The sequence below is a fragment of the Alosa sapidissima genome, chromosome 18 (assembly GCF_018492685.1).
Source record: "Alosa sapidissima isolate fAloSap1 chromosome 18, fAloSap1.pri, whole genome shotgun sequence".
Taxonomy (NCBI): Eukaryota; Metazoa; Chordata; class Actinopteri; order Clupeiformes; family Clupeidae; genus Alosa; species Alosa sapidissima.
In genome coordinates, this window is record NC_055974.1 from 26,453,214 (window position 1) to 26,477,646 (window position 24,433).

The 24,433-nt window shown below is 41.3% G+C and overlaps 1 protein-coding gene and 1 long non-coding RNA gene across 2 annotated transcripts in view; one reads left to right on the top strand and one right to left on the bottom strand.

The window, feature by feature from the left end:
- LOC121690252 (C-type mannose receptor 2-like) overlaps positions 1-24,433 on the top strand; it is a 1,098,322-nt gene that overhangs the window by 998,207 nt on the left and 75,682 nt on the right. The gene's annotated exons all lie outside the window — the stretch shown is intronic.
- LOC121690289 lies at positions 17,902-23,102 on the bottom strand. Its single transcript, XR_006025022.1, has 3 exons — positions 22,974-23,102; positions 21,226-21,337; positions 17,902-18,617 (listed from the first exon to the last, which is right to left on the bottom strand). It is a non-coding gene; the product is annotated as an uncharacterized LOC121690289 (long non-coding RNA).

The following is a 24,433-nucleotide window of genomic DNA, read 5'->3' on the forward strand; positions in this document are numbered from 1 at the left end:
GATACATGAGCATGACCAAACTCGAGTTAGCCTACAGTCAGAAAGTGAAAACAGCCCAGTTGTTCACAACATGTTTTTCACATCATACAGGTTAAGGATAGATATGATGAAATGCTGATGAAAAGTAGACTAAATAACACCATGCAACTGTCTAGATAAATGCAAGTATTGTAGGCCTAGCCTGGCCTAACTGTGTTAGCCTACAAATTCCATAAATATTATGAATATTGAATCTCTCTGTCAGTGTATTGATCAAGTCAACAACTGGATGTCTCAAAAACAATTCTCCAGCTGAACAAAGGAAAAAACAAGTAGGCTAGGCCTAGGCCTAATTTTTTGGTAAAAGTGAGGAAAGACTTCTGCCACTCTCCTTGACACAAAGGGCTCGAGGCAAAGGATACACACATCTTGGTGTCTTAATTGACAGTGATCTATATGTCAACAGCCACATGAAAGCAATAGCCTGACTAAATCAGCTTTTACCACTTTTTACCACCAGACCAAATATCTGATGTCAAAACATGATTTAGAAAAACTCATTCACACATTTATATCCAGCAGGGTTGATTACTGCAGTGGGTGATACAAAATGCAGCAGCTAGGGTTCTCTCAAAAACTAAAATAACTGACCACATCTTAAGTCCCTGCATTGGCTTTCAGTAAGTCACAGAAGCGACTTTAAAGCACTTGACTAGTCAATAATGGAGCAGGACTATATTATTATCAGTCATATTTCAGCAGTAGGCTTATACACAACCTTTAGACCTCTCAAGTCTCAGGAGAAAAACCTGTTAGTGAAATCTGCTGTTAGAACTATACTGTAAACATGGTGCATACGGTTCAGCTCTGGAACTGACTTTGAGATGACATCAAAAAGGCTCTAACTGTACTGTAGCCAGTTTTAAATCTAGACTTAATACCAAACTGTTCTCAGATGCTTTCTGGTAACTGATCGAATTCCGGTTACCACTGACTTACAAATTCTGAATCTGTCTTTTAATTATTCTACCTTGTATCTTTTATGCTTTTTTTTAATGATTATTTATTGACATTATTTTAAAATGATTTTACCTTGTGTCTTTTATGTTTTCTTTTTTATTATGCTCTTTACTTTTTAAACTATTCTTTGACTATATTGCCCTTTTGTGCTTTTATTTGCAATTACTTTTTGCTTTTGTTTATGAATGACCTCTGTGTATGAAATGCGCAAAATAAATAAACCTTACTTGACTAGTCAATCAGAAGTCAGAAAGGCTTAGTCATTGTTCTAATCATAGTCATATGATCACTTTGCTGCCACAGGCCAACACTAAGTTTATAGGCAAAAATGGACTTTCAACCTCTCATGGAATTGCTTGTGTTTTAATTCAATTTTAATTGTCCTTAAAATTCATATTTGTATGACACATAGGCCTACTGCTATTGTTTAAGTTCACAATTAATATTTTATTCATGACATGACAGGTGGTTGATTCCATATGGGCTACAACAGTCAAGGTGAAAGATTTGTGTGAAGAATGATGACCACAGAAGTTTAATAACAAAGATGTCATTACAAGGTCTAACATAATTCAAAAGCAGGAGCAACATTGAACATATTATGATTAGTGGAAAACACTTTTCATACTACAATCTATAGACATTACATTACATTACATTTGGCTGACGCATTTTTAGCCAAAGCGAATAACAACATGGTAAACAGTTTAAGTTTTAGAGCAATTCTCAACAATTTTAGGACAATTTAAAAACATTAGAGTACAGTAAGAATAAGTGCATCAGTGAGTGCTGTTTTTAACAGTTACTTGTCAGTTTAAGACGGCTGGTGAGTGCTAGGATCAGTAAGACTTGTAAGTGTTGCTATGAGAGGAGATGTTCTCTAAAGAGCTGGGTCTTCATGGGTAGACATGTTCATGGGTAGACATGTTATGATTATAAGGGATTATACTACAATTTATAGACTGAAATTGGTTAAACTAGGCACTGAAAAAAATGCAAGCATCTATTCTGAGTTCATGGTATCGCATCTCTCATCTCAATAATTCTATGTAGGCTACATTGCACTCTGAATGTATTGCACAAATCAACCCATATATTCCCTGAAATCTGAGTCTTCAGATAAGGCTTTGAGCATTGCTCTTGATTCAAACGGTACCCTGTTCAGTCTGTGAGAACTTAATTTTGGGTAATCTGCACACCACCACACAAAGCAAACAGTCTGCCAACACTCTTAATGTGATGATACAAGAGGATGAAGTCGCCCATGGAGAGCAGCTTTCTCGATCGTTGAGAGGAATGATGATAAATGCATCATCTTTGCCATTTATGCAGAACATTTGTTCTGTCAAAAGGTATGGGCCATATGAGATAAGTGACCAGGGACACATCAGCTAGTACCGTTTTCGCAGTTATTGTCGTGGCTCGCTGAGACTTGAAAATCTGTGAGTATGTTGAGAAATATATCACAACATTTGCAACAAGTGGAACCACGACCAGCAATATACAGTATAAACAGAAAAAAGTTCAATTTCAGAAAAGATTAAGACCAAAGTGACCACTAGCAGTGCTGTGATAGTGACACAGGGAGAGTAGGGCACAGAGAAGACAGCAGCATATTCAGGGTGTGAAACAGAAACAGTGCCCTCTAGCGCCACCAGGTGGTGTAGCCACAAACCAAAAACCCCCACCACTTTATAGACCCTTTCAACAATAAAAACAAAAACAATGCTTGAACGTTCTATTTGGGCCCCAATCTACTTCCTCTGCATTAAGATAACATATGGAATTTTAAAAAGGAAGCCTTGTGGGGCCAACTATGATGCTGATAATGGAACTCTCTTGAAAGGGTCCATAACATATGGAATGTTAAAACAGAAGCCTTGTGGGGCCAACTATGATGCTGATATAATGGAACTCTCTTGAAAGGGTCCATACAGAAATGGAAACATACGAGACCATATGGGAAACGATGTGGACACTTGTTCCATATCAGTAGTCAGAGTCAATAGAGTCAAAAGCAGCTGAAGAGCATCATTAAAAAGGAGGGTGAAGATGAACACTGAGGTTTTGCCCGTGGAGCGTCAGTGCTGGTGGAAAGAGAGAGCTGCCCAGATCAGAGCAGGCAGACCCACAAACAGACCAACGAAGAAGAATATGTCAAATGTTATTTTTGCGATACTGTCCTCCATCATTCGTTGGTGTTGGGGCCTCTTCTGCTAAAAAAATGAACATAACACAATTAAAGTGCATGTACAGTAATGTCAATTTACGTAAAGTTTTGGCGCGTGCCTTCTTTAGCGTATTCTAACTATCCTGGCCAGCACTCTTAAAGTTTAAAAGTGTACACATTGAGTGAAGTCTGCTTCTATCCTCACTGACAGTAATGTCAATTTAAAAAATATAAATAAATATAAATATATAAAAAAAGACTTCCCTCTGACTTTCAATTTCTCTTCCTCATTTTTCTCAGAACACAGAAATATGCTGTTTTAAAAATAATAATAATATAATAACTAATTAATATGATCTTCCTTTAAGAGTTGATAATAAAAATGTGTGAAGACGACACTGCCATTTTAATCTAGGAGTTTGAAATGTGTAAAACCCATCAAACGTTATGTTGCACATTCACTCTGAATCCTTGAGATTCTGAACTGGAAGTCTATATTACTGATACTCTCGTGATTGTCCATCAGGACCCCATTTAGGTTTAAGCAAAGTCCTTTAAGGCAAGTCCCTCCACTCGGCAGCCATATGGCAACGCTTTTTGGGTACTCATCGGGCATCCATCTCGGCAGAAATGCGCTTGCGCAAGGCTTCACGACACCAATCTACTGCAATCTTGCTTCAGCGGCGAGATCACAACACATGATTGGCACGATGTCTTCACAACACACCACATTATTGGCTCAATGTATTCACATCACACCACATGATTGGCTCAATGTATTCACATGTCGACGTTTTGCCACGGAAGGGGTGTGATATGCGTAGACAACTGCCATATTTGCGTTACAAACTAAGCCCATGCATTTCTATGGAGGATTTTTTGAGTCTCCTCATTAGAAAGTCTCTGGTTTAAGTAATAGCAAATTGTACCTGCCGCTCCACACTCACAAACTCACCAACAGAGGGCAGCAAGGAGGCTTAACCCTATGCGTGCTATAGCTTGCCCATCTCTTAAGATGTTTAACCTGTATGTGTTACACATCCACTCTGGCTCTCTTATAGGCTGAACTGTATATATATGTATGAATATGTATTTTTCTGCTGTGACACATCATCCACGAGGACCTCAAACAGGTGTAACTAATGGTAACTAACTTAAACTCAATGTCAAACAAAATCACCGATTTCCCTCCATTTCAGTCAACGAAAACACTTTAATTGTTATTGTTGATGTGTGTGCTTGCTGTTCCTTTTTTTTCAAAAAGGAAACGTCGGTCACAGCTGTGGCGCAACCGGCTGGGGCACCTGCATCATACGCCGGCGACCCGGGTTCGATTCCCGCCCCGTGTTCCTTTCCGGATCCCACCCCAACTCTCTCTCCCACTCACTTCCTGTCGTTCTCCACTGTCCTATCTGATTAAAGGCATAAAAAGCCCAAAAATATACTAAAAAAAAAGGAAACGTCAGCGACCACAGCTTGCAAGCACGACCACAAGCGGGCTGAAATGGGAAAGTTTCCGAAGACTGATTCTGAAAACGCGAAATGGACTGCCCGTTATATATCGCACACTGCAACGAGTTGGTATTGTTGTGTTAACCCGGTTCGGTTCCACTTGCATGTACAAAACAAACCTGCGCTCATGTTTAAGGGCAATTCCGCGCAAAACTGTCACATCCATAAGGCCAACACAATGGCATGGTATTTAGTATAAGTATATATACTCTTTTGATCCCGTGAGGGAAATTTGGTCTCTGCATTTATCCCAATCCGTGTATTAGTGAAACAGACACAACACACAGTGATGTGAAGCACACACTAATCCCAGCGCAGTGAGCTGCCTGCATCAACAGCGGCGCTCAGGGAGCAGTGAGGGGTTAGGTGCCTTGCTCAAGGGCACTTCAGCTGTGCTATACTGGTCGGGGTTCGAACCGGCAACCCTCCGGTTACAGGTCCGAAGTGCTAACCAGTAGGCCACAGCTGCCCCTGTAGTTTAGTTGCCGTTATGGATATATGACAGTTTTGCGTGGAGTTGCCCTTAAATGATGACAGCCTCAATTCTTGCATGAAACTTCACCTCACTTAATATGAGCCAGCCAGACTCCAAGGCCATCACCAAATCTAATCTCTGGTAGGCCTAATATTCAATTTTGCCAATGACATGTCAACGAAAATTGAGTGTTGTGTTGTTAACTATGATGTTACTTTGCATACCAAAGGACACATGGGAAAATAGGGGGTGGTGTTACATGGGAAGCCTAAGGCCTATACTTTCCACTTTATATTTCAAGTTACTTGCACATTACTTTTAAAACTAAATGTAGTAAAAAATCCTCTGTTGAATGAAAGTAACTGTATGTTAAATATCCAAACTTTTCCTTATAACCGTCTTTATGTGGCTCTTCTGAGATTAAAAATAAATAAATTTGCTAAAAGTGGCTCTCCAGGCAAACTGTATGTGTGAAGCTGCGGTTAATGCTCTTTAGATGTGGAGAAATAGTTTCGGTTGTGAAATAAGAGGGACATATGGCAGCCTGTTCAGATGTTGATGTTTGTGGTGCTCACAAGGCCACGATATCACTACCACTTCCTGTATCAGCTCTCGCCTGACCTTTTTATAGTTTTAAGCAAAAAGTATTCAAGAGGTGTCCAAGAACTATCTCTTCTTAGAATTCTATGAATTTATCACCAATTTATTTTATTCTGTTGTTCTGTTGTTTACAGTGTAAAAAAAACATTCATAGAAATATTCACAGACATTCGTAGAAAAAAGTACATTTTTCATATTATTTAGGTATGAAAGTTGGTATCTTTGAGTATCTTTGGAAAGTGTTTCTTTGAGTAGGTCTGTATTCAGATGTAGATTTAGGTAATTTTTCATCCCTATTCTTTACACAAGATAGCAGGTTATCTGTGTCTGATAATCAACCAAAAATCAATAATTACGTTGACACAACAAGCGTAAATAAAAAACAATCTGAAGTATGTAATTCTTTAATAAAACAAAATGATGAAGCAGAGACATCAGAGCCACATATATAATGTTTAAGTATAAGTAGCCTGTAAATCAGTCTTACCTGAACCCTTTCACAGGATGTACTACTCCTCTCTTTCTTCCTCACTCTAAGGGCCTGTTCACACGGAGACGCTTTTTGGGTTAAACGCAGAGGTTTTGCTTCGTCCTGGCCGAGCGTCCAAACGAATCCTGTAAACGCACTGCCCGAAACCGCACTTTTCTGAAACCTGGTCCCAGAGTGGAAAAATCTGAAACCGTAGCCCGTTTGAATTCGTTTAGACAGCGAAACCGCACATCCTGCTTGCGTATCGATGATGTCATCGCCACACCTCAGCTGCCCTGGACTTGCACTTATAGTATTGCCTAACAATACTAGTTTTCATACATAACATTACCTACGATTACACTCCGTAAGATAAATATCACAACTGGTGCTGCGCAGCGCCGATAGCTTATGACTTGGTGGACTGAACACTGTTTTTCCTGGTGTTTTTTTATGCATTCTAGCTACTGTCAGTGACACGAGAGAACTTAAGTTATTAGGAAAGTGCGGTGTAAGTTTAGGCTACATTAATTTGTGCGTAGTGCCAGTGTCATTCATTTATTTTACATGTCTTACAACATATATACATGCATTCACAGTCGAGTGAAATCAGATATAAGCATACAAAGACGCTTAGAACTCACGTTAAGCCGATAGTAGCACACTGAATGCAAATGCGCGATTTGATTTGATGCAGGCAAACGTATTGACTGTTAGGCTACTAACGAAGGTTTTATAGCAATATTATAAATGTGGCGACAGAATAGCCTAGAACTTGGGTAAGCCTTGCGTTTAGTAGCCTAACTGCGGTGATAGCCAAAGCTAAAAGATGACATGCTGATGTGTCTTATGTACGTCATCACCACTCTAATGTTGCATGCGCTAAAAGATGAAATGCTGATGTGTCTTATGTACGTCATCACCACTCTAATGTTGCATGCGCTAAAAGATGAAATGCTGATGTGTCTTATGTACGTCATCACCACTCTACTGTTGCATGCGCTAAAAGATGAAATGCTGATGTGTCTTATGTACGTCATCACCACTCTAAAGTTGCATGATAAAGCCTGAAGACTAATTCAGTAGGTTCTTTATAAAATACCCAAGTGGTGACTGACAGTAAAACAGAGCATGTTGCACAATTCACAAAACTTATTGATAGTAATGAAGAACCTATTGATAGACAGAACAAATCAATAGTAATACAGAACACGTTTATTATTAGATAGCGTATACTGTGCGGAAGCATAATTTACAAGTCCACTATTTCAGTTTTCATTTTAATCCTGACAAGTCCAGGCTAGCAGGCCAGTGTGTGAGTGTGTGTGTGTGTGTGTGTGTGTGTCAATTACTGAACTAGATGTACCGCAGAGGGGTACAAAATATGACCGCCGCCCAGTCCAGCACATTTTTTCCACAAAAATAAATCAAGCTGAAAGGCCTATATGATTCTAACTGTCTCCCCCATCTTGCTTGTTCATAATTCTGAGAAATTCTTGAATTGTGTGCATGTGTGCGTGTACACGTTTATGTTTATGTGTATGTGTGTGTGTGTGTGTGTGTGTGTGTGTGTGTGTGTGTGTGTGTGTGTGACCCCTGGAGACAAACATACGGAAAAAATTGGTCATCCTAGGCCCTACGGTTCTCAAGATATTCACAGAAAACTGTGTCTGCCCTACCCTCCTTTTCGGGGGGTCCAGTCCAGCGGGGGGGCTACAGATCAAAACGAAAAACGATGGTTCCATGCTATCCATGTGGGGTTACATGCCCACCAAGTTTCGTGTACCCCGGTCTTTCAGTGTCCCGGGAATCTTTGTTGGTGTACGGTCACTAAATGTACAAATAAATTATTTTATTGTAAGGCCCCCCATGAACAAAAGTTCACAAAACTTGGCATGCATTCGGAGGGTGTCATAATGATCCTACACTTTCAATTTCGTGCAGTTTTGACCATGTCAGCCAGAGATATTGTGATGAAAACACCTAATTTTTGGCTTTTTAATTTTTAACTAGGTGGCGCTATACATGAAATAAGTGGTAAGGGGATGGGTTGACATGCCACCTTAAGACCAACATACAAAAAAAAGGTGGACCTCCTAGGCCCTACAGTTCTTAAGATATTCACAGAAAACTGTCTCCGGCCACCTACAGGCCAGTTGGTGTATAGTAACATAAATTAATTTATTGTGTGGCCCCCCATGAACGGAATTCCACGAAACTTGGCGTGCATTCAGAGGGTGTCATAATGATCCTACACTTCCAATTTCGTGCATTTTTGACTATGTTAGGTCACAGATACCTGCGATTACAACACCTAATTTTTACTTTTTTGTGTTTAACTAGGTGGCGCTATACATGAAATGAGTGGTTATGGAATGGGTTGACATGGCCCCTTGAGATCAACATACAAAAAAATAGTCCTCCTAAACCCTACGGTTCTCGAGATATTCACAGAAAACTGTGTCTGCCCTACCCTCCTTTCGAAAACACCTCCACCACCTCCAGCGGGGGGGGCTACAGATCAAAACAAAAAACGATGGTTCCATGCTATCCATGTGGGGTTACATGCCCACCAAGTTTCGTGTACCCCGGTCTTTCAGTGTCCCGGGAATCCTTGTTGGTGTACGGTCACTAAATGCTGCGCGGCGGTCATAATAACAACAACCCAATAGAAAACATCTTCATCATAGTCTGTGTGAAAAGCAAATAATCATTAAGAGGAAAAAAAACTCCTTTTGGATCCATCAGAGGCCTCACCAGCCTGTGAGAGTTGCATTCTGGGTAGCCTGCAGACCAGCATGCACAGCAGTGGGTCTCCCACACAGAAGCCAACAGATCATGAATGGGAGATATGTTAGGAAAGGGAAGGCTCCCGTTATAGGAGGATATGGGCAGAGTAAGAATGGATGGACCATAAAGGGCAAGGAGAGTGAACAAGGAGACGGTCAACACCATACGGTCCGGCCTGTCTTTTGGTGTGGTGTGCTGAGGGGACATTTTGTGCATCAGAACACACGTGGTAAGCGCGGTAACAGTGGGAACCACAAACAGAACGGCGTGGAGAGCAGGAAGAGGAAAGATGATGGTGAAGGTGACACCCGTTACCATGGCGAGAGTCAGGACCGTGTAGCAGGGCACAGAGGAGAGAAGGCGACCGTGGCGAGGGTGTGTGAGGGACAGAATGCCCTCCAGCGCCACCAGCTGGTGAAGATGCAGACCAAGACATCTGACCATAAAAAGTATAGAAAAAATCAGATGACCGGTCAGCCAGGCAAAACGTGAAACCATCGCCGTGATGATGAAGGGAATCAAGAACAGCTCCAGGGCGTCGTTGAAGAGGATGGTGATGATGAGGATCGAGTTTCGGTTTTGGAGGCGCTGGTGCTGACGCAGAATACAACCAGCCCAGACCAGAGCAGGTAGACCCCCCCACAGAGCATAGGAGAGGAATATGATGAGCCTGATCCTCCCATCGCCATTCCAGAGGGTAAGCTGATCGTCCATGGGCACACAGGAGTTTGGAGATTGTTGGTTCTGAGGTTCTGTTGAAAACATATGTGAAAATATATATTTCGGTAACATGTCAATAATGGTACAACATTTAGCATTAGTTAAGTATTAGTTAAACATTAATAAAACATTAATAAAACATTAATAAACACTTATTCATCATTAGGTATGGAGGTATTCACCTAAAGTAACATTGACATAATCGCTAGTTCATTATGAATTCATCATCTGTTCAGTATTTAAACATTAGGAATTATGAGTTAGTTTACTGATTATACCTTATGAATTCATCATCTGTTCAGTATTTAAACATTAGGAATTTATCATAACAAAGGAGAACACACTGATAACACCTACTAAATAAAACTCTATTAATGAGGAGAAGCACATTTGTTAATCATTAAGTAATGTTGAAAACGTACTTAATAATGATGAATTAAGTGTTTGTTAATGCTAATACTTAACTAATGCTAATACTTGACTAATGCTAAATAGTGTATCATTATTGTATAGTGTTGCCCATGTGGTCACAAACAATGCACCGCAACAGGTTCACTCGATCTGAGTTTGTGTTGTGTAAAGCAAAATATTAACAAATGAGCAACTGTCATTTAAAAGTGTTTGTTCTAAATTGCCCTGAGGTGAGATACATCTTTACATGCTGTGTATCATCCATTCAGTCTGTGGTGAACTCTGCTTGATGATCTACAGGGTAAAGAACGAACTGCAGAGACCACAGCCATGCAGTCGCTATTGCTTACGTTTCCGGTCATAATGCGGACAGACAATCTATCAAACTTCGACATCAACCTATCAAAGTTTTCCCACATTCAATGAAGGTCCTTCACATATTTAGTAAAGTCGTCAAAGTATCTGGTTTGTTTTTTGTAAGACTTAAATTTACTTAGGGTACACATATTTTATACACCACAAAAAAAGTTTACATTGATAATAAACTGAATGATCTTTTATCTTCAAATCAACCTGAATATCATAGCTAATTCTGTATGAATAAATCCGTTGTTTACACAACCTGATGTGTTTTACACAAAGCCTTCTGTTCCATTTAATTTTCTTCCATTTTTCAACTACCTTGACATGATATTGACAATGACATGTGCAGGGCGCAGCAAAAACTAAACTTACCATTGTATTTATCTATATAACATTGCTTTATCATGCATTTTTATCCTTATACTGTAATATTGCTTTATCATGTGTACTATTCTTATAACATTGTTTTATATTTTGCCTATAAGCAATATAATTTCATGAAATTAATTTCGTCTTACCTGAAACACTGCCGGAAATGTTTGGTTTGATGCCAAGGCATCCGGACTGAACAAAAATAACACCCCAATAAGACACACCCATCTCTCTCTCTCTTTCTCTCTCTCTCTTTCTCATTCTATCTCTCTATTGTTCTATATATCCATCTCTATCCTCTTCACACTTTTTATATTTACCCCCCTGTCTCTCTCATTCTGTCTCTCTCTCATACACATTCATTCTTTGTCTCTTTGGGGGCTGCTTCAATCTATGTATTTATTCTTAATTGTAACAGTAAGAGCTATTTTGGTTCTCTATTCACAACCTGTGTGTGTGTATGTGTGTCTGTGTGTGTGTGTGTGTGTGAAGGACAGGGTGGGGCCTCTCACATAGGCCTCTCACACTTTCTCACCACCTAGAGACACTTTCTTACTGCCTAGAGACAATTTCTCACAGACTAGAACAGGGGTGGGCAAACTGCGGCCCGCCAAGCACTTTCATCCGGCCCGCCGAGCATTTAATGTGGTAATCAGGCTGCTCGCTATTTTTTTCCTGCGATAGAGACGATGTTGGTTAGCCTTACTGCAAACTGCTTTTCACTCTCCTTAGAGAACGGTTGTGCGGCCAGCCAGTCAATTTTCAAAAATGTAGCCCTTGAGCCAAAAGTTTGCCCACCCCTGGACTAGAAGCATAGCCACATTTCCTGGTACCAACATGTGAATGTACACCCAGTGATATGGCAACAGTAAAAATGCTGTACATTTTGTTTTAGAAAGTGTGCCTTTCAGTTAGATTAAATTTAAAAATCTGTGGTCTGTTTTCCAATCCAGCAAAACAGAGATGGGATGGAGATGGGATGGGATGGATCTTCACAGATCAATTCTCTGGCTCAGGTCCCTGGTGGTTGAAAGGCATCATAATTCAGTTGCCAATATGGACAATGATATAAAAAAAATCATTTAATGAAGGCTGGAGCATTTTTGTAAATACATGTTGTTACAAACAATGCAGCACAACACATTCACATAATCTTTGTTTGTGTTGTCTAAAACAAATTACAAATTATTTTACAAAAAAGTGCTTGTGGTCCGTACACTCACATAAGAGTCCACAGGGAAAAGAACTAACTGCAGAGGCCACACTACCAAACATCCTTGATTACTGAAGCTACCAAAGCCCTCTGTGCTGCAACACTAATTATTCACCATCTTAATGATGTAACAGTTGTAATGCAAAGTGTAATAGTAATTGTAAGATGCACACACACACACACACACACACACACACACACACACACACACACACACACACACACACACACACACACACACACACACACACACATCTCATGCCCCCTTGATGCCCCCTGTCTTTAAGGAACAAGAGTCACACATAGACGAGCACAGGAACAACAGGAACAGACAAGACCTCTTCTACTCAGCCAACTTATGCTGTAAATTCCCAACTACAAACCGAGGTTTACTCTGTAAACTTCAGCTATGAAGTTAATACACGGGGGCATATCCACACACATACGGGGAAATGCATTCCCTTCTTCATTCTTCTTTATGATTAAAGCCCGATCTGATTCTGATTAATTTGCTTATTGGGCACTGGGATAATACACAGGTGCGGTTAATACATGGTTTTGTTTTTTTAATTTGCATAAAACACTGTCCTGCAGTTTATACACAATGCATGGGAAATTGCTGTAATTATCTCAATCAACTCAATAACAGTAATAATGATAGAACAGTAATGACAAAAATAAATATAGCTGCAAGCAGCAATGAGGGGGCCAAGCAGTGAGATTAGCAGGCCAGATTTGCCATGTAAGTCAATGCCGTTGCATCAGACATATAGCCTTAAGCAGTCACAGCAAGTTCCATGCCATACAACCCAAGATTGGCTGAGTTACAAGGTCAAGTTTCACATCAAAACATAACTGATTTTGTGGGGCTGAACCAGGGCTGAGTGTCGCCGCCCCCTCCCCCAGCCAGCCCACCGCCGCAACCGCCCCTGCCCATCCCATCCCGTCCCACCCTTGCACGCACACATTAGAATGAACTAGATGGAACTTGCTGTCATCAGTTTCACATCAAAAATAAAAGATTGACTGAGATATGATCACACTTGCTGTGATTTAAACACAGAGGTCAAAAATTGACGTCATAGGGTGTGTGGGGATGTGAACTCAGCTTGGCCCAAGGATTCCAATGATACCTCATTTTGCCATTCGGGTCAACAGGTCAAAAGTTACGTGCGTGAACGCAAGTCCAACTTTGGCCTGTTGGTGGCGCTAGAGCGCTCAAGGTGCCGGTATGAAACTTGGTGAAATGAATTATTGGACTGTCCCCAATTAGTGTGCAAAATTTTATAACTTTTTACCAGACGGTTCTATGGGCTGCCATTGACTTCCATTGCAAAATAATGCGCATCAGCAACTACTGGCCAAAATGCATTTTTGTCAATTACGGAGCCCCCTAGAGGTCAAATGTCACCAAATTTCTTGAGCGTCCTCCCGATGTGGTCTGAGGTACATGTACTAAGTTTGGTTTTGATACATGAAAGCGCTGCTGAGATATGAAATCACTTCCTGTTTGGCGGCTTCGCCGCAAATTTTGATTGGCTGGTACAGGCCAAAGCTTCTGTCAATTGTTCCAGAAAGCAATGCACTCATCAGGCATGGTCTGAAGATGGTCTCTGCCAATTTTGGTGAGGAACAGATGAAATTTGTGACCTGCAAAAACGTGTACGTGTTTTTGATTAAATCCAATATGGCGGCCGAATCAATTACGATGACATCACAAGTCGGCTTGGGTCGGCCTAAGGACCTCCAACAGTATTACCAGACACCACTAGTGCATTTTAATTCTAAGCAAAACAGCAGCTACAGGCCAAAAGGCATGTTTCTTAATTACAGCGCCCCCTAGAGGTCAAAGGTCACCAGATTTTTTGAGCCTCCCCCTGATTGGGTCCTGAGTCCATGTACTAAGATTGGTTATGATAGATGAATGGGTTGCTGAGATATGAGCTCACTTCCTGTTTGGCGGCTTCGCCGCATATTTCGATTGGCTGTTACGGTCAAACGGTTTGAGTTCCGAAGACGAAAAGTGATAACTTTTGTGCGGCTTGGTCTGAAGAGCATGTGTGTCAAGTTTGGTGACGATCGGACAAAATTTGTGACCTGTGAAGTTTTAGTTTCACTTTCACTAAAATCCAATATGGCGGAAAATCCATCATGGCGGAAAATGACGTCATAGGGTGCGTTGAACTCGGCTTGGTCCAAGGATTCCAACGATACCTCGTTTTTCAAAATCGGATCAACAGGTCAAAAGTTACATGCGTGAACGCACGTCCAACTTTGGCCTGTTGGTGGCGCTAGAGCGCTTGAGGTGCCATCATGAAACTTGGTGACATTAATCATGGGACTGTCCCTAATCAGTGTGCCAAATTTCACAACTTTTCACCAGACGGTTCTATGGGCTGCCATTGACTTCCATGGCGGAAGAAGGTATAATAATAAATATAGCTGCAAGCAGCAATGAGGGGGCCAAGCAGTGAGATCAGCAGGCCAGATTAACCATGTAAGTCAATGCCGTTGCATCAGACATATAGCCTTAAGCAGTCACAGCAAGTTCCATGCCATACAACCCAAGATTGGCTGAGTTACAAGGTCAAGTTTCACATCAAAACATAACTGATTTTGTGGGGCTGAACCAGGGCTGAGTGTCGCCGCCCCCTCCCCCAGCCAGCCCACCGCCGCAACCGCCCCTGCCCATCCCACCCAGTCCCACCCTTGCACGCACACATTAGAATTAACTAGATGGAACTTGCTGTCATCAGTTTCACATCAAAAATAAAAGATTGACTGAGATATGATCACACTTGCTGTGATTTAAACACAGAGGTCAAAAATTGACGTCATGGGGTGTGTTGAACTCGGCTTGGCCCAAGGATTCCAATGATACCTCATTTTTCCATTCGGGTCAACGGGTCAAAAGTTACGTCCGTGAACACAATTCCAACTTTGGCATGTTGGTGGCGCTAGAGCGCTTGAGGTGCCGGCATGAAACTTGGTGAAATGAATTATTGGACTGTCCCCAATCAGTGTGCAAAATTGTATAACTTTTTACCAGACGGTTCTATGGGCTACCATTGACTTCCATTGCAAAATAATGCGCATCAGCAACTACTGGCCAAAATGCATTTTTGTCAATTACGGAGCCCCCTAGAGGTCAAATGTCACCAAATTTCGTGAGCGTCCTCCTGATGTGGTCTGAGGTACATATACTAAGTTTGGTTTTGATACATGAAAGCTTTGCTGAGATATGAAATCACTTCCTGTTTGGCGGCTTCGCCGCAAATTTTAATTGGCTGGTACAGGCCAAAGCTTCTGTCAATTGTTCCAGAAAGCAATGCACTCATCAGGCATGGTCTGAAGATGGTCTCTGCCAATTTTGGTGAGGAACAGATGAAATTTGTGACCTGCTAAAACTTTTTTGTGTTTTTGATTTAATCCAATATGGCGGCCGAATCAATTACGATGACATCACAAGTTGGCTTGGGTCGGCCTAAGGACCTTCAACAGTAGTACCAGACACCACTAGTGGGTTTCAATTCTAAGCACAACTGCTGCTACAGGCCAAAAGGCATGTTTCTTAATTACAGCGCCCCCTAGAGGTCAAAGGTCACCAAATTTCTTGAGCGTCCCCCTGATTGGGTCCTGAGTCCATGGAATAAGTTTGGTTATGATAGATGAATGGGTTGCTGAGATATGAGCTCACTTCCTGTTTGGCGGCTTCGCCGCAAATTTCGATTGGCTGTTACGCGCGAACGGTTTTAGTTCCGAAGACAAAAAGCAATGCATTAATGAGGCATGGTCTGTAGAAGATATCTATGAAGTTTGGTGTCGATCGGACAAAATGTGTGACCTCTGATACGTTTTAAGTGATTTTGATGAAATTCAAAATGGCGGAAAATCCATCATGGCGGAAAATGACGTCATAGGGTGCGTTGAACTCGGCTTGGTCCAAGGATTCCAACGGTACCTCATTTTTCAAAATCGGATCAACAGGTCAAAAGTTACGTGCGTGAACGCACGTCCAACTTTGGCCTGTTGGTGGCGCTAGAGCGCTCGGGGTGCGGACTTGAAACTTGGTGAAATTAATCATGGGGCATTGCCTAATTAGTGTGCCAAATTTCACAACTTTTCACCAGACGGTTCTATGGGCTGCCATAGACTTCAATGGCAGAGGAAAGATGTGTAATAAATATAGCTGCAAGCAGCAATGAGGGGGCCAAGCAGTATAGGCCGGAGTAGCCACGGCGACAAGATAGAACTCAGCAGACAGTCGCGATCAACACTTTCAACAAGTGTCACATCAAACATAACTGATTTTGTAGGGCTGAAACAGGGCTGAGTATTGCCACCGCCTCCGCCAGCCAGCCCCCCCACCTAATCACCCCTGCCCGTCCCACCCCGTCCCGTCCCGCCCCGCCCTACCACGCACGCATTAGAATGAACTGGATGGAATATGTTGTCATCTGTTTCACATCCAAAAATAAATGATCGATAAAACACATCGCAACTACAGATCAAAATGCAATATTGCTAATTGCAGCACCCCCTACAGGTCAAAGGTCAACACATTTTTTGAGCGTCCTCCTAATGGGGTCCTGAACCTTTGTAGTAAGTTTGGTTATGATACATGGCAGGGTTGCTGAGATATGAGCTCACTTCCTGTTTGGCGGCTTCGCCGCAAATTTCGATTAGCTGTTACAGCCGAATGCTTCGGTCAATTGTTCCAGAAAGCAATGCAATGATAAGGCATGGGCTGAAGATGGTCTCTGTCAATTTTGGTGAGGATCCGCTAAAATTTGTGACTTGCAAAAACTTGTACGTGTTTTTGATTAAATCCAATATGGCTGCCGAATCAATTATGATGACATCACAAGTTGGCTTGGGTCGGCCTAAGGACCTCCAACAGTATTACCAGACACCACTAGTGTGTTTTAATTCTTAGCACAACAGCAGCTACAGGCCAAAAGGCATGTTTCTAAATTACAGCGCCCCCTAGAGGTCAAAGGTCACCAGATTTCTTGAGCGTCCCCCTGATTGGGTCCTGAGTCCACGTACAAAGTTTGGTTATGATAGATTAATTGGTTGCTGAGATATGAGCTCACTTCCTGTTTGGCGGCTTCGCCACAAATTTGATTGGCTGTTACGGGCAAACGGTTTTAGTTCCGAAGACAAAAAGCAATGCATTAATGAGGCATGGTCTGTAGATGATTTCTGTCAAGTTTGGTGTCGATCGGACAAAATGTGTGACCTCTGATACGTTTTAAGTGATTTTGATGAAATCCAAAATGGCGGAAAATCCATCATGGCGGAAAATGACGTCATAGGGTGCGTTGAACTCGGCTTGGTCCAAGGATTCCAACGGTACCTCATTTTTCAAAATCGGATCCACAGGTCAAAAGTTACGTGCGTGAACGCACGTCCAACTTTGGCCTGTTGGTGGCGCTAGAGCCCTCGAGGAGCCGACATGAAACTTGGTGAAATTAATCATGGGCCTGTCCCCAATCGGTGTGCCAAATTTCACAACTTTTTACCATACGGTTCTATGGGCTGCCATAGACTCCCATGGCGGAAGCGTAATAATAATAATAGGGAAGAAAACATAGAATCACTATGGGTTGCCCTGCAGCTTCGCTGCTTGGCCCCCAATAATAGGAAAAGCTAGAAACACAATGGGTGCCTTCGCAGCTTCGCTGCTTGGCCCCCAATAAGAAAAGCTAGAAACACAATGGGTGCCTTCGCAGCTTCGCTGCTTGGCCCCCAATAAGGAAACTCATGAATATAATACAGATAGATACAGTATATGCAAGATATAAGTAATGATGCTCATCAATTTGTCTCCATCTCTTACTCTTGTACTGTAACTCATTCTGTGAGCATGTGCATGTGTGTGTTTGCTTGAGTGTGTGTGTTTGTGTGCATACTAAGTACTCCATCCCCTACTCTTGCAACTCATTCTGTGTAAAGTGACTGTGCATGTGCATGTGTGTGTTTGCTTGAGTGTGTGTGCATACGAAGTACTCCATCCTCTACTCTTGCAACTCATTCTGTGTACTGTAAGTGTGTGTGTGCATGTGTGTGCTTACTTGTGTGTGTGTGCATACGAAGTAGCATGTGCCCTGGTGTTCTGGTGTCCTGGGAATCCTTGACCGAAACATTCTGGAAAATAAATAACTGAGAACTCCTCTTCTACTTGACCATGCTAGACTAGCACTAGCACCATAAGGTGATCTGCCGACAGTGTCCATTTTGTGAAAGTCAACCCATCATTGAAGTAGGCCACACATATTGAAATGGCTACAGGTAACATCCATATATATATCCATATCCATGAGCCTATTTCCTGCATTGAGAGTAGACCGTGTGGCTGTCGGACATCATCCAGACAACTTCTTAAATAGGAGAGCATGAAGTCCATCTCCGCCTCATGTCCACATCTCCACATGTCCTGAGCAACCAGCTTCATCTTCTCCATCTTAAAGGCAGCTAGTGGGAGAGGAGCCTCATCACTGTCATTTTCTCCCACTGTCATCTGAGGCTAATTAAAATGAACAAACAGTAAACACTCAGAGCGTGTGTGTGTGTTTGTGGTGCATATGTGGAATTCTGTAGTCATCTCAAATGCATTGTATATAATACAGCGGCCTCATGTGGTAGAATGTGGTATTACAAGAGAGCCAGCCCGACACTAGTTGATTTGCATGGCAAGATACAAACTGTCCTGATTACAGGGACAATTTATATGAAGTTTTTAAATAAATAAATATTCTTAAAATCTAGGGGTTCAGTATAAAAGACACACAGCAGAGCGAATGCAAGCATAGTTGCCAAGTCCGCTTGTTATATATCAAAGTCACTTGAAAATATTAGTAGTTGCAGGTTGCGGTTTTTTGGGCTTGTTTTTTTGTGCGGTAGCTTCTTTTGGGCTTTCTTTGTATCTGCTGACCCTCCCTTGCCTTTACCCATGCTTTCCTTATGCTGCATAGGATCTGTGTAGAATTCAGAAGTTTCTCTTTGCCAAGTCAGAGCGATGGGGTTAGCTCAGATGTACAGTAAAGACCTCACAAAACCTTCAAAGAATAGCTTAGAATAAGTCAACCGGATGCGCTCGTAGGCTATTTTGAAAGTTAAAGAAAGTAAATTAACTTACATAGGCTAACATTGCTGGCAAATTAACTCACTCTAGGACAGCGTGATACTGGATGCGCAAAGCTGACTGCCAGTTGCTCTTCTAAATGAAACTACGGTTAGTCGGATGATAATGCATACATAACCTGAGGCTCGTACTCTTTTTTTTTTTTGGTGGGGGGGTGGTTTGGGTCGCTTGTTTTGGGCTTGTTTTCAGAGACCCGGTTGCTTATTTTTCTCTCAAGACTTAGCAACACTGAATGCAAGGCACCATGAAAGGAAACTCAGGAGCTCCACACCTTCAGATGTAGTGTGTCAGGATCCTGCAGGGACTGACTGACTTTTGTCATCCTGGTGGCCATTTTGTGTATTGTCCTGTGTTTGTTTACTTTTGCTGTTCCCCATATGCTCTGTTTACCTGTCTGCTGTCATGTGACTGTCTCCACCCCTTTTTCCTTATATGGTCTGCACTTCCTGTCTTGTTAGTTTCCCTCTGTTTCTGCTCACACCTGTTCCCTGTTATTGTCTTGTTGGTTTCGTCCAGTCCTCTGTCTTTGTGTTACAGTTTTTCTCAGTCGCTTTGGTGCTTTTCTCACATCACTATTAACATTTGCACAGAAGTTAGTGCAATTCTCAAAACAATTAGTGCAAACTGCAAAACCTAGTGGATGACCTGCAAAAGCACGTCACTTGCTCAAAATGGATAGTCCATTCCTCAAAAGCAGGTATTCATGTCAATGAAACTGTCAGTGTCATCAAAATGAGAAGTCTTGACACCATCGTTTATGAACAAGATAGTCAAATGGCTTTGTCATGTTTTCATTATGACAGTTCTCTCAGTGTTTTCCAATGCAAAAAAAGGTCAGAACTCGGTGACACTACCTGAACATGCTCAAGACAGCACTATACAGTACTTGTACAGCCATGCATTTGAAAACTACAGTAAAGTTACACATTGCTGTAGTTAGGTGAGTAAGTGAGTACAAGACACTGAATGCGTACATTTTTACTGTATGCTCTTTGCAATTCTACAGCATTGTGACAGACTTTGATAACTAGTTCAACAATTTTGTATGTAATGACTCAAGCAATGAAATGAAGACTATTCGTTTTATTGGGAACGACTATTCAGCATTCATAAGTATAGTTCATTTTGACTGACATGACATAAGCAAATGATAATGTTAAAAAACAGCAGAGAATTGTATGAAAGCAACTGATACATGTCCAAAAGTATTTGCAATTTGTTCAGAGGAAGGAGAAATTGCTACTATGATGTGCACAAATGACTAAATGTTGTGGAGGTTGAACTAATAGTTATGAGAATTTTCATTCTGATCTGAAAAAAGCACCAAAGCGACTGAGAAACTGTAATTAGTCTGTGTATTTTTACCCCCCCCCCCCCCCCCCCCTTCCTCTGTCAGTTCGTCTCTGTTTGTCCTGTCAAAAACTCTCATCTTGGCAGATTATTGTAAGTTTGTAATGCTTGTATAGTTTGTAGTAATACAAACTTCTGCTGGAAAGAGTCTTGCGCTTGGGTCCTATCCTGCCTTAAACCTGACATGTAGGGGCTGATTTTGCGCCACCCAAAGGCTGCTGACTGTCACTGCAGGACCAGTGGGAGTGCAGAGGGGTGGAACACTGAGAAATACTGAAATGGGACATTTGCTGAATTTAAGAAAACAGACGAATTTGTAGAGCAGTGCGATGTCATGTAGAAATCATATCTCTTTCATGCAAGATGCTGACTCCAACCCAAGAACTAGATCTTCCCCCGGCCTACCCCAGATTAATTAAGATATTGTATGATGTCTCTGCTCTCTTAATTCAGTATCCTACTGGTACAATTCCCTTCACTTTTAACTTCTGTGCACACTTGTCCATCTTCAAATTGTAACGTTATTTTCTCTAGACTTGAAGTGAAATTGCCAATGAATGCTAAAATATCAGCTCAATCGGTTATATGTTTCACATCATATAATAACTATTATATATGAACCATCAAGTCTTACCTTAACAGATTCTACACAGTCTTCCAGTGTGTGTAATGTTGGCCGAATATCCTCCCTGCTGTGACTTCGTCTTGGCTTTGGGCAGTTCATTAATGCTCCATTGCAGAGGTTCCTTAGAAAAGATGGATCGTATTATTTAAATGTATTAATAACGTGTATCTAATTCACTGTTGGGTGGAGTTTCCCCTTTCGGAGTACCTAGGGTAATGACAGGAAGAGGAAATTAACCAAACAAGGGCAGGGGGGAAGGGTCTAGATTACAAACCCAGACTGGTGTTTGTTGCAGCTTTCTTTTAAGATAGTAGGCTATGAGCATTCCAGTTATGAAATGTCACTGAAATATAAACAATTGGGCTACACAAACTCAAGTTGGTATTCTTGCTGCTTAAATGCAGACCATTCTATTTACCCAGGAGTTCACTGCTGTGTTTGTGGCTGCTGTGTATGTCCACCCACGAGCTAACGCTAAGTTAGCCATGAAGAAAATGTATGAGGCTATCAGTGCACAACAAAACCAGCTACCTGATAGCTTGTTCATTGTGGCCTTAAAACGTTAAGATCGAAACCAGGAAGGGCAAAACACTGGATCAGGTACGAACATAAAGGGAGCGTACAGAGCACTCCCAGCCCCCCACATTGGTCAATCTGATCATCTGGCCCTTTTCTTGAGACCAACATGCAGACCTGTTGCCATCAGAGCTAAATGCCAAATCAAGACTGTGCATATCTGAACTGAGGAAACGGAATCTGCGCTACAGGACTGCTTTAAGGATAGTATGTGGGAGCTCTTTCACCATGCAGCCATTGAGCAATACACCACCACAGTACTGTCATACATTAAGTTCTGTATTGATAACACCACTCAAACATGTCAAACTGATCCCTAACCAGAAGTCCTGGGTCAACAGAAATGTGTGAGTAATCAGTGGCACATGAATGAAATGTCTCAAATTTAGCATTTTTCTTTCAGTTTACAACATTTGATTCATGCTGCAGTGACCCAATTTGAGCAACTAATTCCAATGCCACTGTTTAAATTAAGTTAACATGAAATAGCCTATGTAAGTGATTTTGTCTGCATCTCATGTTGCCTTAAAACTATACTTATACCAATTAAGGTGAATGTAAATGAAGCGTATAGCCTAAAGACGCCTTAGTGATGTTTATAAACCATCCATTATCACATCTATATTCAGATCTGTGATTCATAATTAAAGAAAGAATGGACTGAAAAGACAGTTTTGGTTAACAGACCTAAAAAAAAAAAAATGCTTTCAAATACCAGCAAACAATAATCTGTGTTCTTGCATTTACAATATGTATCCGTACATAATCATACCACCATGACTATATAATACAGAACCAGGGATGTAGTGGAGGCTAAACACAACTAAACACAGTTTATCCACCTCTTATTAGATTTTATCCACCTCTCAAAATAGTTTATTCACCAATTGCAACTTTTAACAAAAACATCACACTATTATCCACACACACAATATGTACACTCATTAACACTCTAGGAACCATTTAATACCACTGGTATTGTTATAAACATTGGACAATAACCTCCACCATCATCAAACATGTTCTTGAATGCCTTTTTTTAAAAGTCTGATACCGCATAGCGCAGTCCACCTCACCGAGATCACAGAATTTATAGTTTACCCACCTCTTATTTTACCACTAAAATGAATAGAACACATAGCCTTACCGTTGCTGTAACAGTATAGCATCAACCTACTTACCTTCAATGTGTTTACAATGTGTCAGGATCTTTCACGTTACACCTGATACAATTTGATAGAACACAGCAGACACTGATGAGACAATTTGAACATGCCGTGATGAGGGAGTGTCAGTCTTCACCGGCAGGAAACTTTATACGGCATGACAACAGTCGTCACTGCACGTCATACAACTGGAACAACCTGTTATGATCTCCTAGTGGCACATAGCCACAACTTGATACCTGCTGTGCTCATGGGGAAACACACCCTATCACGGCATACTCTCTGCTTGAGGCTAAGATTGTGTTTAACTAGTGTATTGTGTTTAAACTGCGAAGTGCCTACACTGTTGGCAAACTTCGTGTTCTCCTCAGTTCTGGGGTAGCGACTGCAACATTCGCAGTTCATCTCCTTATAGTACCTCAACCAGCTGAATTTTCACAGCCAGTCTTTCCGAAAATGGTGCACCCATGGGTTCGGGCCTTTTTCGCCACACAAACCTCTGACTCTGAATCATCATCCAACTATGACACTGTAGATCAGGGGTGGCCAAACTTTTTTGGCTCAAGGGCCAACAGATGGTTTTTTATCATTTAAATGATAATAATGACAAAGATATTTTGTTGTAGAAAATTAATTTCTTAAGAAATACTGTTAATTTGATGCTGTTTAATTTATGTATAAATGGTGCACTGTCACTTTAAGACTATTTTGCAAGCTCCACTCAAATATAGCCTATGGCTAGTGCTGTGCCCATGGCTGCCCTATCACAGTTTATGAAGGGCCAGTAGTGGGTTAAAGGTTTCTTAATAAAAGGAGATATTAATTATCAACAATCGCAAGCCAGCTGGAACCTGCCGCGCTCTCTCTCCCTCACGGCACTCTCTAACGCTTTCCCAATTAAATGGAGTAGCATAATGTAAATTAGATCTGCTGCAATGGAGATTACAAAGAATATCATCTCTATGTAACATGCCGTTTTGACATTGACATTGTAAACGATCTCTAAGAAGAGTGTAAAGAAGTTTGCAGTAAAGTTAACCACAATTATGTCATTACTTGTCTATCGATGGGGGAAAAAATAGCGAGCAGTCTATGATAACCTAATGCGCGGCAGGCCGGATAAAAGTGTGTGGCAGGCCGAATCTATCAGTCGCTAAAAATACCTAAACCTGCATAGTGTACCTTTTAAAATGAAAACTGAATTTTAAGTTGAATGTTGTGCCTCAGTATTCACAATGAAGCATGGTTCATCTCAAAGCATAGCATAAGATAAAATTCAGCTCCAAATTCTACTGTCTCTAAGCATAACCCTCTTTAAGAAAACTCATGTGAAAACTTTTGCCGACACTGTTAGCTGCGTGATTATCTCAGTTCTCAAACACAATGAAATGGTGTCCCACATGTTCATTTGCCTTACTGGTTCAGTACTTATGCTTCACATTGGTCTAACATCTAACATTATTCTGCTGATGCTG